Below are 16,347 nucleotides of genomic sequence, written 5' to 3' on the forward strand. Positions count from 1 at the left end.
ATAGTTCGCAAATCGCTCATACGGGGTTATGGGCGCTGGCGGCAGCCCCTAAGATGGCGGGGAACATTCAAACCCAAACACCTGGCGTTATTTTTCGTTTCAACTTTTTGGGCCAAAAGCTATTTTTTGAAGACAAAAAAAAGTACGTGTTAGTATATTGAACGTCTTGTTGATCTTTTGATACGGAAATAAGGCCATATTTGGAAAAGCTTGGCCGTTCCCCTTTAATACAATACATTATTATAATATCATGTTAAAACAAGGAAACACTTTTACGGCCATTAACAAAAGATGGTGTCTCTACTTGCCATCTTTTACGTTTTGTCCGTCTTAAGAACAAATATAAACGAAGTAGGGTTTTATCCCGCCTACCGAGACGAAACTACAATTTATGTAGCGTATAATCTGTATAAGCCCAAGGCTATTAGTTTAAATCAAGAGCTATCTAAATTGGTTAAAGAAAAAGTCATAAGCAGGCATTTTATTCGAGTCATCTCGGAGATTTCGATTTCTAATCCCGCAACGGCAGCGATGCTTCAAACTATCTTATCCAACGAGGATAATTTATCTTTTATCAAAAGATAAATAAAAGCTTTGCCGTTTCGGGGACGTCTTTGTATAAATTTTATTGGGAGGGGGGGGGGGACAGACGAAGAAATGAAAATAAATAACAGTAGGAAGGGGAGAAATGGTCGGGGAGATCTCTGCGCGGATGATCTACGCGCGCCCGTGAATGCCTTAAACCGTTTACTTCATTGCTTATTCCATATATTCAGTATGGTAGCTTTTTTTATGGAATATTTGTTGACGTTAAAATTTGAGGCATCGCCTAGTGCCCTTAATCCCCATCACGACCCGCATTTTAACAAGTTGGGTTTTAGTTTGTACTTTGTACTTTGTATTACACCAGGAGTATATAATATATCTCGCAAATTAAGTATATTTCTAGACTATAAAAATGAAACGTATACCTACTCGTCACGAAATACGTAAAAGTTCAGTTCAGTTTATGCTTAAAAACAGGGTGCCTCGTCGAATTTACTCTTATGTCCAGGGTTTTTCTTAGTAAAACGTCATCGATACGTCACCCGTGACGCAGCAGCAACATCGAAACAAGAAGGCCAATGTTACTTTATAGAAAGGCCTATTGAACCGCGAACAGATAAAACTGAAACATATATCTTCTCAGCACAGATCCCCCTAGTGTCTAAATATGCCCAAAGCGTAATATTATACTACCAAGTACGATAGCACGCTACTCACGAGGAGAGTACCCGAGGTGTTTACTGTCGATTTTGTTCAAAGTCGAAAGTAAGGTAGACCTATATGAGATATGTCAGTTCAATGTCGAAAAAAGGTCGGAGAGGAAATTAGCATTAAAACAATAGAAAGTGTCATACTTATTATTATTATCTTACTTATGCTAATATAAAATCTTATTTACTTCACGCTGTAGCGTAAAACGTTAGCAATACACAGATATACTTTCTTCCTTGATATTTATTATATTTTTCTGGCTATACCCTCGCCGATGTAGAAACATTTCTCCGCGTCGTTAGGCCTAAAGTGAAAGATGAAATTGTTTCAGTCGTATAGTTTGAAGGCTCTGGAAAAGGCGACGACTTTGCCACCTATACCCGACAGTCGAGTCAAAGCGGGCCCGATTAGACGAGGTGACCGCCCTTATACGGACGATTTCGGCATCCCAAGTGTCTTGCTTGTTATTCGAGTCGCGGCCGACTGATTGGCTCTTCGCGGGCGCCCAGTTTCCGGCGCCCGCAAATCCCTCTTTCCTTTGACTAGTTCGGTCACGAATTCACGATCTTCGAATGGTATACCGTATATCGTCCATTTCTTCACGGAACGTTCGCGTTTGATTTACAACGGCTGCCGCCATCTTGTTTTAAAGCCTTTGACGAAGCCGCGCCATTTTGGCCAACTTCAACTCCGTTTCGTTGTTGAGAGTAGCAGTATCACAGCCATACCTCTACGTGATTGCTAAATGGAACGAAAACAGTCCTTCGTTACATAGAAATTTGACACTTTTCGGAGACTTCAAACAGACGTATCTTCTTCGGGCTCATTTTCGCCGATGATGAAATAAGCAAAAGCGTCGTGACTGAGATACTTTGTACGTGGCGCTTTAGAGCCGGAAGAATGTAATTATGTCTTTCCATAAGTCGATAATCATGATTTATAAGTGTGTCAGTTAGCCGAATTACGTAGAATTGACGTTCTACTCAAAAATATTGACTTTAAAGGGGAACGGCCAAGCTTTTCCAAATATGGCCTTATTTCCATATCAAAAGATTAACAAGACGTTCAATATACTAACACGTACCTTTTTTTGTCGTGAAAAAATTGCTTTTTACCCAAAAAGTTGAAACGAAAAAAAACGCCAGGTGTTTGGGTTTGAATTTTCGCCGCCATCTTAGGGGCTGCCGCCAGCGCCCCTAACCCCGTATGAGCGATTTGCGAGCTATCCTAACTTTTAAAATCGCGCAATTTAGGCTTAGGTCTCTTATAACTGGAACGCGCCGCGCGTGCGAAACATATATTTTGCGTCTTCAGCAGCACGCGCTTTTACGTTGTTTTCTGTCTCACTGACTTCCCACCAGGTGTCGCGGCGGACGCGCGGTTTTCTATTTCCCAAAATTTCTTTATTTTATTAAAAATTAACCACTCAATATTTTTGGATGCGGTTTTCGCCATAAATTTTAGTTTTTAATGGGCTATATAACTATCTAACTGGTTAAAGTTTGACCGTTCCCCTTTAAGGGAGTATAGTCTATATTGAAAAATTATCTGCTAACACCCGCTACGACACCACCTTAGGCCTAAGTCATCAAGCGACTTTTGAAGCCTTTTAATTCAGGTGGACGGTTACAATGCGTAGGAGGGTGGTGGCAAGCCCTTCATGCCACGCGAGCCAACAGCTCCCTACACTAACTATTACCGTTAGCGATAATTACCCCTAGCGTATGTTAACAAATCATTTTCGGGCTTATACTCAGTTGCATGTTAAGAAAGGAAAAATATCTAAAACAATTGGTGGAAAGATACTAGCACGAATTTCTCGTAAATCGGCGGCAAAAATTTAGAATTTCGCCTATTTTCTGTTGAATTTCTAAAGGTTCCTACGCGTGTTATATTAAAATATTTACCATTTTAGAAATGTTTATTGCATAAATTTTAAAGTAATCCATAAATATTTAATGTTGATTATTTTTTTAAGCTTCATTATAGCGTATTTTTAGTATTAAGTTTCTAAACAATCATCAAATCGCGCGTTTATTTACATCATCGTGGTAATCTTGGCATTACCCGTTCTATACTTACCTTGGACTCGCCAAACGGAATTTGTTTGGTTCTAAAGATAAATTATTTCAACTATTTTTAAATTTTATCTATGTTAATTAATTAAAATTAAAAATTATATAACGCGCGTAGGTATACTTAGAAATTTAACCGTAAGTAAGCTAAAAGCCCGCTGCCGATTAACCGAAATTTCGTGCCAGTATCTTTCCGACAAATTTACTAGATATTTTGCTTTTCATAACCTGCAACTCAGTATAGTAAATCTTTAAAAAGTTTAGAACTTAGTGAAGCTTTGAAAAATTGAGATCTTAGTAAATATTTGGAAAATTTAGATCTTAGTAAAGCTTTGATAAATTCTGATCTAAAGTAGTAAAACTTTGATAAATTATGATCCATATTAGTAAAACTTTGATAAATTATGATCTATATTAGTAAAACTTTGATAAATTATGATCTAAAGTAGTAAAACTTTGATAAATTATGATATATATTAGTAAAACTTTGATAAATTATGATCTAAATCTTTCAAAAATTTCGGTTTTCGTAAAGCTTTGGAAAATTTAGATCTTAGTAACGCTTTGGAAAATTTAGATCTTAGTAAAGCTTTAGAAAATTTAGATATTAGTAAAGCTTGGAAAATTTAGATCTTAGTAAAGCTTTAGAAAATTTAGATCTTAGTAAAGCTTTGGAAAATTTTGATCTTAGTAAAGCTTGGAAAATTTAGATCTTAGTAAAGCTTGGAAAATTTAGATCTTAGTAACGCTTTGGAAAATTTAGGCTTTAGTAAAGCTTTGGAAAATTTAGATCTTACAAGGAGACATCCCGAAGTGTAACCCACCGATTTTGTTCAAACTCGGGGGATTGGTAGACCTTCATGTAACTTGAAAAATTCTAAAGGGAATTTATTCAACCGTTTTGCCATGGCAACGAAAAATGTTTTTGACAACAACAAATGGAAATTTTCCCATTGAAAATAACATGGGATTCTGACCGATTCAAACAAATTTCAAAATTTCGAAAATGCCAAAAATAGAAAAAATAGATAAAAATTGACAAAAAAAACATCAAAATTGATCAACTTTTGATCAATTTGAGGTCAAAATCCCATGTTATTTTCAATGGGAAAATTTAATATTTTGTGTTGTCAAAAACATTTTTCGTTGTCATGGCAAAACGGTTGCCCATTGAATAAATTCCCTTTAGGATTTTTCATCATACATGAAGGTCTACCAATCCCCCGAGTTTGAACAAAATCGGTGGGTTACACTTCGGGATGTCTCCTTGTTAGTAAAGCTTTGAAAAATTGAAGAAGCGCAAGATGGATAAGTGACACACTTCCGCGAAACATAATAATAAAAAACTTTTGGTTTTCTGGATTCCTCCAATGGCGGCGCGTGTACACCACTCATCAAGGTCAGACTGGTACGTCTAAAATGAAAAACTGCGGCCGCGTGTTTGAATGGGGTTATCTCCTGGCTGCGAGCGAATCTTAATTGGACCGAAATATCAACCTTGTTTTTTTCCCTCGCGTAATGAAAATTTTCTTGGCGCGATTTCAAAGATTCCCCTCCATTCGGGAGGTCCAGCGTCGCGCAGCCAGATGCGGAAACCCCTTAGCCCTAATCACCCTCAAAGTAACCGTACACAATTGGCCCAAATAAAGCATTCAGCCTCGCTATCTTTCTATCCGTTTTCCTAACCATCATTCTACTTAATCTATCGTTTAAAGAATAAATTTGAAGATTGCCAGCATTTATTAAGTGCGAATTTGTCAATATTTAAACTTTAATCGTTGTAGGATACTTACAAGGAGACGACCCGAGGTGTAACTCACCGATTTGGTTCAAACTCGGGGGTTTGGTAGACCTTCATGTAACTTGAAAAACCCTTAAGGGAAATGTCTCCATAGGCAACCGTTTTGCCATGGCAACCAAAAATGTTTTTGACAATACAAAATGGAAATTTTCCTATTGAATATAACATGGGAATCTGACCAAATGTAAGGGTACCCCTGTAAAGATTTTAATCAACTTCGAACTTTTTCATTATTTTCTTATTTATATTTTCTATTTTTAGCATTTTCAAAAAATTAAAATTGGTCAGATTCCCATGTTATTTTCTATGGGAAAATTTCCATTTTGTGTTGTCAAAAACATTTTTGGTTGCCATGGCAAAACGGTTGCCTATGGAGACATTTCCCTTTAGGGTTTTTCAAGTTACATGAAGGTCTACCAAACCCCCGAGTTTGAACAAAATCGGTGTGTTACACCTCGGGTCGTCTCCTGTTAGTGCTCGGATTTCGATTATTTTTTATCCATGAATAAAATAAGCTCGGCGGTATTTAAATAATATTTATTTAAATAACCAATAGTTGAATAAAAATTGTAAAATGTTTAAATAATCGAAAGTGAATAAGCCTATTATTTAAATAAAACAAACAATTATTTAAATAAATGCCACTTTTATTCAAATAAATGCTTGGTTGCGTAAAACACATAATTAAATAAGTTAAAATTATATCCTTTTTACCAACGTTTTTTAAATAAATCAGAAAATTTGTGGATAATGAATAAACAATTCCGAGCACTAAGGATACTCTTCTTAGAAACGGGGTATCGTATTAAAGGGTCAAGCAATTGATTATAATATTTACCAGCTCCAGTTTTCCAAAATTGGACTGAAAAAACGACAGAATATTATTTTTCGGAGAGGAACAACCAGAAATTCGGGTTGAGTTTTATTAAAAAAAATGTGTCCCTTTAAACGAAACCTGTATTATTTCTGTCGGCCCCAAATGGTTCCAATATTTTCCGCTGCCACCTATATCTTTTGAAAATATTGGCGTTGCTTACTAGGAGACTACCCGAGGTGATAATCACCGATTTTTTTGAAACTTGGTGGGTATGTAGACCTTATGGTAACATGAAATTTCACCAAGGGAAAAGTTGCAATGGGCAAACCGAAAATGTTTTTGACAACATAGTATGCATATTTTCCCATTGAAAATAACATGGGAATCTGAGCAACTCTAAGGGTCCCTGTGAAAAATTTCAAAAAAAAATAGTTAAAAAAAAAATAGATCAAAATTGACAAATGAAATTAATTTTATGATATTTTAGTCAATTTGGTCAAAATATGTAAAAATTGATCAGAATCGGTAAAAATGGAGAAAAGCGAAATATAAAGATAAAAAAGTTGTATTTGCCAACTAATCGCCAAATCGACGATAATAAATGAATGTTATCAAAATTAATAAAATGGAATTTAGTTTGAATTTGATCAAAATTTATCAAAATTGGTAAAATTTGATTAAACTTGATTAATTGATTAAAATCGGGTATAATTTGATAAAACCGATATATTTTCTAAAATTTTGGATAAAATTTCATCAATTTGATCAATGTGATTGAAAATTGATCAGAATCGATAAAATGGCGAAAGGTGAAAGATAACGTTTAAAAAAATGTAATATTGACCATTTTATCACCAAATTGATTTTAGTAAATTAGTTTTATCAAATTTGATAAAATGGAAATAATTTTATTAGTTAGTTGTTTGTTGCGGGGATAATTTCTAAATTTCTTGAGGTGCTTTCCACTTAAGATAAATTAATTTAGCGGAACCTTCCCATAATCCAAATTATATTTCTCAATATTAAATTGTTTTCAGATTTTAGACTAAAAATAGTTTTTATAAGCTTATAATATTTATCTTACCAACGCTATTAGCTTGAAACAGGCGGGCTCCCACTGATTTAAAAAATACTTTTTTGGAAGAATAAATTACGCGCACGAAACGCCATATTACATTAAAAATCTGTTTGATTAATTAGTAAATTTTCTTAGCTTAGACGGAGTATGAAGTCCCGTTCACATTATACAATTATTTGGGCAACTTAACTGTATCCAACTTATTGTAAGCAAGAAAATTGTATAGTGTGAACAGACAAATTGTAACAATTGTTCCCACTTTTTCTGTTCACACTATACAATTTTCTCGCTTACAATTAGTTGGATACAGTTAAGTGGTCAAATTAATTGTATAGTGTGAACTAGGCTTGAGAATATTATAATACCCGTGGCACCACCTTAGGCGCAAATCATCTAGCGACTTTTATTGCCATTAATTCAAGTGGCCGGGTTACAATGCGTAGGAGGGTGGTGGCAAGCCCTTCATGCCACGCGAGCCAACAGCTCCCTACACTTAAGTTCCGTTCAGACTTCAGACTATGCAATTTTGTTAATGCCAAATTAGTTGTTTATATCTGATGCACCAATTAATTGGTCGCACTGCACTTTTCACACCTTTCCTCCAAAAATGGGTTTATATTCAATATACCTTTCTATAAAGTAAAGCCCAGTTCACACTATACAATTAATTGGGCCACTTAATTGAAACCAACTAATTGTAAGCAAGAAAATTGTACAGTGTGAACAGAAAAAGTTGGAACAATGGTTACAATTTTTCTGTTCACACTATTCAATTTTCTTGCTTACAATTAGTTGGTTTCCATTAAGTGGCCCAATTAATTGTATAGTGTGAACTGGGCTTAACATTTGCCTTCTTGTTTTGATGTTGCTGTTGCGTCACGGGTGACGTATCGATGACGTTTTTCTATGAAAAGAGTAAATTCGACGAGGCACCCGGTTTTTAAGTATAAACTGAACTGAACTTCTACGTATTGCGTGACGAATGAGCTACATAAAAACCAATTCAGCAATGCTGCGACAAATGTTCACAAGAGGGCTAACAATTTTGGTTCCTACGCTGGGATTACTCGTTTTTTTTATTATCATCTGCTATACTATTTAGCTTGTAAAAATTATTTATTATTTATTATATCGATAGCAGACGACGGGTCAAAAGTTTGAAAGTTCCCCCGTCAGTGACGTTACGGAATAGTCAATTTAATAGAGCGTTCTATAAAATCGGTGTGGTGTCCTTTCCCTCTTTGGAGTTCGGAGGAGGTGAAGGCTTGGCCGGTTTTTCTTGTGAGAGAAAAATATTTATCTGGCAAACCCGTAAGAAATTGAAAGCAGTCGATTTTTAGGAGTAGCGTAGTTGCTAGCCTAGGCTTCACTAATTTCCGGCTTTCCGCGCCGTTTTTCTTATTTTAAATGATTTTTGTAATAAATTTATGATGGCAAGCACAAAATACTATTCCACGGGTTTAAAAAGAAACTTAGATCATGAAAATATTCTTAACCCCAAACATACTTCAACACCTAGGGTCCCTCCTACAATTCCTAAAAGGTACGTCTCTAAAATATTCATATAAAGACAGGACATAAGCCGAATTCTCTTAAACCAAAGAATAACAAACGTTGTTAGTCCTGCTGAACTAGCTCTATAGTCTGAATGAAAAGTTTGGCCGGTTTTGGGCCGATTTTATAGAACGCTCTATTGTTTGAATTTCAAATAGTTTTACATCTCGAACAAAGTGTACACTCAAAAATCGATCACCTAACAGAAACAAATTGCGTGCTGGTCCCCCGAAAAGTGAACCAACGTTTACTGTTCAGTTAATTCACTGTGAATTAGTTATAGCAGAAGAAAATAGGGGAAGTACGTATCTGTAGCTTTGAGCCATAGAAGTCGTCGTGTGACCCACGAAAATGCCTTTTTACGCATAATAAACCAAACTGAAAAAGTAGTTCCACTTTTGTTTTGATTCAACTCGGCTATAAACGACGAAAGCAAATACGCCTTAGCTCAATTAGCAGAGAATGAGAAGGACATTATGTTACAATTGTTCTATTTAAGAAAAATTGATTTTTTAAACGATGTATTCATCCGCGATTTCCCGCCAAACCGTTTTGGCGCGAAAATTCGTGAAAAGTGACGCCTTTCCAAAGCTGACTAGAAGCGTACTTCCCCCTATTTTCTTCTGGTTATAGCTATTAAGCCCAGTTCACACTATACAATTAATTGGGCCACTTAATTGAAACCAACTAATTTTAAGCAAGAAAATTGTACAGTGTGAACAGAAAAATTGTAACCATTGTTCCAACTTTTTCTGTTCACACTGTACAATTTTCTTGCTTACAATTAGTTGGTTTCAATTAAGTGGCCCAATTAATTGTATAGTGTGAACTGGGCTTTACAGTTAACCTCAACAAATTTTTACGCAAAGGAGTAGTTTGAGGGAAAACTAGTGAGCAGAAAACTGTCAAGCTCAACGCGGAAGGATTTGTTCTGAGTTTTCAGAAAGTGCCGCAAGTTGGGATCGAACCAGATTCTTCTTGCTGCGAGGCGAAAGTGCTAACCACTCCGCCACAGATATATTAAGTACTTCTAGTAATAGACACACGAGAAAGTGCTGCCCGAATATTTATCGTAAAGCTTTCCAGTTGCTATTTGGTGTAGCTATTTTAAAATTGTCAATTAATGATACAGATACCCTGATGTTTTCTCATTGGAGAGGTTAAGCGCCCGCTAGGGATATCGCGTAGGGAAATCAGTCTGTGCAGGATAAAGCTACTTTAACACACGCTCTCCGTACTCGTTTTTGAACTCGGGCCTAACCTGCCTATTATCAAATGTTTCACCGTCAATACTCGCTAATAATCGCTAAGCAATAAATTCAATTTTCCGCACGTAGGGGCTGTATGCCATGACGTTTGATAATGATCTCAATTTATAAATATTCATGCTCTAATGTTGAAGGTTATTAGAAAGTATATGGGTTTTAATTTAATATTATAATCAACTCTTAGAAATTAAGTTTCACAACAATGTTATACATCCATTTTTTGTTTTAAACTTTCCTTAAAATTGACGAAAAGCACCAATTTTCTAGATAATATCACTCTCGGAAATCCGTTATTCAAACCACGCCCGAATTCGGAATAAATTTGACTAAAATTCTCGCTAAATTAGACGCGTTCAGTTTCGGGTTAATTAAAAATTCGGGAATCCCGCGTTAATTTCGCGATGGTTTAACGTAATTTGCCCGCTTTCTAAGCCCTTATTTGCATAAACACAAATAAATAGTTTTTTTGAAGTTTTTCGCCGAAAAAACATTCGTACGAATTGCCGGAACGGGTTACGGCGTTACCTCCTCCGCTTTTCGCGTAAAACCACCTTTCACAACGTTGTAAAACGGCGCTTCGAAAGCGGGTATAATCTTATTTTCAGCGCTCCTCATTGAGAGAAGCCAGCAGGCGTAACCTCCGAGGGCTCGATATTTGCTTAATAGTTTCGGGGACCTTGTGTATGATTAAAATTAACATTTACTTCTTTTCTCGTTCACCCGTAGGAGAAAGAGAGATCTATTGGAAAGATAAGCGCGCCAACTTGTCTAACTACTTCAATCTCCCGGTATAAGCTTGAGCGGTTAGGCGAAACGAACGGAATTGTGGGATTGAAGACGTTACTATGACGACATACTACGTTACGGCGTTGGCGTCATGGTAGGCTTCCTTTTATTGTGGAAAGTAAAATGTTAATAGTTACTTAAAAAGCCGATAGATTAGGTTTAGATTATTGGTGGGGTGGCGGAGTGGTTAGCACTTTGGCTTCGCAGCAAGAGGAGCCGAGTTCGATCCCAGCTTGTGGCACTGGGTGGACACTACTCCTTCCGCGTTGAGTTTGGAAGTTCTCTCCCCACTGGTTTAAGGGGTTTTCCCTCGTGTTCTTCGATTTCCCCTTCCCTAAAAACTTGTGGAGGTTAACGGTTAGTGTAGGGAGGTGTTGGCTCGCGTTTCGTGAAGGGCTAGCCACCACCCTCCTACGCATTGTAACCCGGCCACCTGAATTAATGGCTTTAAAATTCGCTTGATTATTATTATTATATTGCAGTTATCCATTTTGTAGCGGGAAATTAAAAAAATGTTTTGTTTGACTTGTACAGAATCTCCAATATTACCACAGTGAACCCAATTAAGTGAAATGTACAACGAAATAAAATAATCCTCCCATGATGACACCATGATGAGATTTTACTATGGGAATTCAAATTCAATACATCCATGGTAAAACGATAGATATTTTGACGTGGTTTTTCAAGGAATACGTATAAATCTTATTATACTTATATTTTATTCGAATTGAATCTTTACGGGGATTTAAATTATTCTTAAAACTTAACTATCAGCAATTTTTTTAGTTTTCACATAATAAATTCAAGTTACTCAACTAGTATTGCGACAAAAATTGGCCGATATTTTACTACCTTCGTATTTAACGTAAAATGTGGCAATAATATGAATATTCTAAACTAATATGTACTTTCCCCACTCTGATATCTGCCATCGTGTTACGAGTACACTAGATAGCTATATGTATCGGATGTTTCTTTCTGAAATATCGGTTTTTACTACCACGGTGTTGTAAAATCCCGCTATTTCCAATCTTCAACCAACTTTCTCATTAGCTTCTACAGTCGACAGTCACGCTACTGTTACGACGGCACGAATGTAATTTTCCAGTTAAGAAACTACATCGATTTATGTAATAAGATCAGCTACATATTTGTTCAGTTATATTAATTTGGTTAAAATATTGTTAAAATACGCGAAAAAGTAGATTAGTCCATAATTAAAAGGGATAATATAGCTAAATCCTAAACAAATTTGAAGAAATTAAAAAACTTACTAATAACTCGTACCAATAGGTCTTCGAGCAAACAAAAAACGCGAATCTCGGATCAATTAGAGTAATAAACTACATAAAAACTAAATAAAATAGCCAGAAATTCCAACGGTAGACCGGTTACGTTCTATTTGGAACTCATCAGTACCGTGCGGGAGCCGGGAGTAGTGGCTCACTCCTGTAATCCCAGGCGTCCGGGAGGCAGAGTTTGTGGAAGGCCGTGTGAGGACGACTACCAATCCCCCAACGGGTGGTCGGGATACTTCCGCCACGGGTGTCCCCACCCCTGTCCCCACGTATCCCCCCGTTGGCGTGGTCGTTACACATATCTCACCCTGATTAATCAGTTATTGTGTGTGTTCTGGTGTCTAAGGCCTCGGGTCGACACCGATGTTTTTGTGAAAAAAAAAAGTACCGTGCGGGAAATCTGGCCGTAGTCTTTAGACACCATCTGTTGGTGACTTTTAGTATAATTTTTAAGCAGGAGACAATGGCTCTCGCGACGATAGCACGAGCTTTCTTACCGATAGATAGCGCCTTATAAGGATAGCCGGCAGAAATTACGCGTTTCTGCTAGCTGTCACCTCCGTATTCACTCCCTTTGAAATATTTTATCTAGACCTTTATATACGTTTCCTATATCTATGTTCTAGAAGTCCATGAAAAATTATCACTGAACTGATTTTCCGAGCTGTTGTTTAAGGCCCCCTAGTGTCAAAATATGCCTAAGACAAAACATACTACTACCGAGGACGATAACACGCTACTCAGCTCAAATGCTAGTCCAAATCGGAGCTTGGCGAGAGTGTCAGTGGCGAAAAAAGGTTCGGTCAGGAAATTAGCATTAAAATTATACGAAGTATCATACCTAATTTCATTATGTTACTTATGTCATGACTAATAAAAAATGATATTGTTTCCAATTTATCCAATCGCGTTGACAATAGGCGTTTTCAATTGACATCAGAATCATGTTATAACAATCGGATTTGATCCTGGGTGTATATTAAAAACAGTCTCACAGTAGCACAGTTGTTTCTAAAAGTTAATCGTCCCATCGCTTTTCTAGGAAAAAAAACTCAACACGTTTTTGTACGCGTTTAGGCCTTGGTTTGAATATGAAAAGGAGACCACCACCCTTATACAAACCGCCGATAAATCGTTTTTTGATAGATATTTACCTTTTGGAATTTAGTATAAATTATCGATTGGTATACGCGCGATAGGGAAGGCGAACACACTGAGAGACGGAGCCACGGCACTATCTCGGAGATGGCCGGGATGAAGTCGCGCGCGGAAGCCAACAGCGCCGGGGTGAAATTTCCAGTCGAGTCACACCGCACGGACCCGAAACTGAATTACATTGTCGAAGTTGGTTTTCGTAAAAAGGTCGCCCGCGAGTAATGGCGTCCTCAATTAGTTCCAAGGCGAACGGATCTCGTTCTCGGCGCGCGAATTCACTTGTTACGAGATTATCATTATAAGTCTTATCTCGCGAGCTTTTCTTGTTATTTCAAGATTTGCCGCCTGGTTTCGTTCGCACTAAAGTTAGGTTTATATCGTGGACGTTATCACCATAGATATAAGAAATGTATATAAAGGTCTAGATAAATTTCGGGGCGCCTAACATAAAATACGGAATTGACACCTAGCAGACACCGAGGAAGGCACGTGACCAAGAGCGCGAGCTCTCTTAGCATTTTAGTACTAAGTGCTTGACCTTTCCGCAGGCCGTAGTCTTTAGACACCATCTGTTGGTGAGTTTTAGTATAATTTTTAAGCAGGAGACAATGGCTCTCGCGACGATAGCGCGAGCTTTCTTACCGATAGATAGCGCCTTATAAGGATAGCCTGCAGAAATTACGCGTTTCTGCTAGCTGTCACCTCCGTATTCACTCCCTTTGAAATATTTTATCTAGACCTTTATATACGTTTCCTATATCTATGGTTATCACGAAGCTCCGATACTCGACGATTGCGCTTCGTCGTACAGGTTTTATAATAAATCTCAAATATTTCACTCATTCATCAAAAAATAATTTGGTCCTTCGGTTACAATGTTCGTTTGCCTTTGAGCCTTCAAACAAATTGGTGCTCTCGACCAACCCCACTTATATTACGATGACCTTGCGCGTGTGTGAATGTTCACGCTTCCTTTTCCTCAAGAGCTCTTTAAAGATAATCTAAATGTAGTCTAAAAATCCGCCTACGGTATTTACGGAGAGATAAGTTTAGAAACTGACAGAAATTAGGCCTAACGAAACGTAGCCTTCTTTTGGTTAGGCTTAAGAAAAGTCCGATTAAAGGCAATATTGTTGCCAATTTTTTTCTAGGCGTTCGCTAAAACGCCTTTTAATACGTATACGGTTGAACGACTGATATTAAAAGCTTTTCACGAAGGCCTTGAAAGAGGCGTTTTTACTATCAAAGGCGCCTCTGCTATCCGCTCTGTTTTTACGAAATTACGCAATTTATCGGTCATATATATTTATATATTAATAAAATTCGCCGGACGTAAAATTGAAGAGCCAATTTGGAGAAGGAATTTTTGCTATATATATATCTTATATATATATATATATATAGAACGCCGTGTTTTCATCGTTATTTTCCGATGCAACGTTTTATTTGGAAAATCTAAGATTGTTTAATTTTCACCCCCATTTTTGTACATAGTATCACGAGGCTACCGCTGATGGTTGTATACTATTGGACCGAATCCCATTGAACCGAAAGGTATTTTCGTTTATAGCCCAACATGGCGGGATTCAGTTGAATGCTAAATTTAAATCTGGTTCGTTTTCACTTCGGGTAGGTTGGGTTAGGTTAGGTTAGGTTATGTTAGGTTAGGTTGGGTTGGGTTGGGTTAGGTTAGGTTAGTTCAGGTTGGGTTGGGTTGGGTTAGGTTAGGTTAGGTTAGGTTAGGTTGGGTTAGGTTAGATATGGTAGGCAACTATTTCACGTCGGGTCTTATCAAGGTTATTTTCCAAAATTAAACCCGGAAAATATCAAATTTCAAGGGAAAAAGGTCTAAAAATACACGTCGGTACGAAATAATAAATATTTAAGACATAGTTTAGTCCAAATTAGATATACTATCGTCACGTAACCTACGATATATAAATATGTATCACTAACGGTATATTGAATGAAAACCGCGCAAAACGCGGTTTTCGGTCGATTGGAATTCGGTTGAATGGTACATTCGGACGAATGGGATTTCGGTCCAATGGTCTACAATCATAAAATCTTGTGTAGATAATTTAATCTTCTATTGAAAGTAAATGCGGTTCTTTCCACCGTGACGAACGGACGATAATAGGATGCTAGTCAATGTTATCAGCGCTAATAAGCGCCGTGTATACTAGTAATTTATTCCGATAACGAAGAGTTGGAGCTACGGATTTCTACTTGTCATTCTTACTTAAATATTAGATTTTATATCGGTTTGAATTTCGTAACTATAATATTTTCTTTGTTCGTAATCATTAATTTATTTTCTAAAATATTATAAATTGGTTATTTATCCGTTTTCAATTGGCTTTACAAAGTCGCTAGTTAACTTATTATTATTTATAATATTTCCACAGGTGGTTTGAAAGTCGAAATAAAACTTAATCCTGTAGAAACTGATCTTGAAATTTCCAAGATATAATCTTATCGCGAGCAAAATGGGTGACTGATCTAGAAATTATCATATTCAATTATATAAATTCCCCTTTGAAACTTTCGCGGAAATATTCGCTTACCACGCGACGTCATTCGAGATGTAGTTTCGTAAGAAGACTTCACACTTTTTAGCGGATTGAATGTCGCGAAATTTAACGAATTTATTTTCTGAAAACTCACCTTTTTTCCACCGCTCAAAAATGTTGAAAAGTTCCCGGATCTTTTTTCCAAATCGGTGGTCGAAATCGACGACGAACTCACTCGGAAATTCGCGCTAGTTCCGTAAACAATAAGAGCCGGTTCAACTTCGACGTAAACGAAATTAACTTAAAACAGGCAATATTTAAAAAAAAACGTAATTTCCGTCCCGTTTTTCATCGTTTCGAAGGAAAAGAAAACGAATAGGCTGAGCCTTTAGAAAATCTTTCAGCGATATTTTTGTTCATTTAATTAAGAATTTTATTTATTTATTTTCCGAATGTCGGTCTGCGCGATGTATCATTTTTTTCAGCCTTCGCTCGACGCGACTTCTCCGCGTCTACGGATGCCAGTTACTAATAATCCGCGCCGAACGAATTCGCCTCCGAGTCTCTCTCGCTCGCTCTCCTCTCCACCGCCGCTCCTGAAATTTGCCGCCCCCTTTACCGTTTCCCACGCGTTTTCATACTATCGAGCGGCCTTCGCGCGCGCTTGTTAGGGGGAAAATAACGTCTATCTTCCTACTATCCAGCGTGATCCTCGCGACGATGGAAATCTGCCTCCGCGAAA

General features: G+C 37.1%; 1 protein-coding gene across 1 annotated transcript in view; it reads right to left on the reverse strand.

Moving 5' to 3' along the window:
• The window catches only part of LOC149933126 (metabotropic glutamate receptor 5-like), a 124,176-nt gene extending 108,061 nt beyond the window's left edge, over positions 1 to 16,115 (reverse strand). Inside the window, exon 1 of the mRNA XM_090155867.1 lies at positions 15,760 to 16,115. The gene's annotated coding sequence lies outside the window, so the exon portion shown is untranslated. The remainder of the gene's footprint in view (positions 1 to 15,759) is intronic.
• Between the last annotated feature and the right edge of the window lie 232 nt (positions 16,116 to 16,347).

This window comes from Leiobunum rupestre, chromosome 8 (genome assembly GCF_980474605.1).
Source record: "Leiobunum rupestre chromosome 8, qqLeiRupe1.1.hap1, whole genome shotgun sequence".
Taxonomy (NCBI): Eukaryota; Metazoa; Arthropoda; class Arachnida; order Opiliones; family Sclerosomatidae; genus Leiobunum; species Leiobunum rupestre.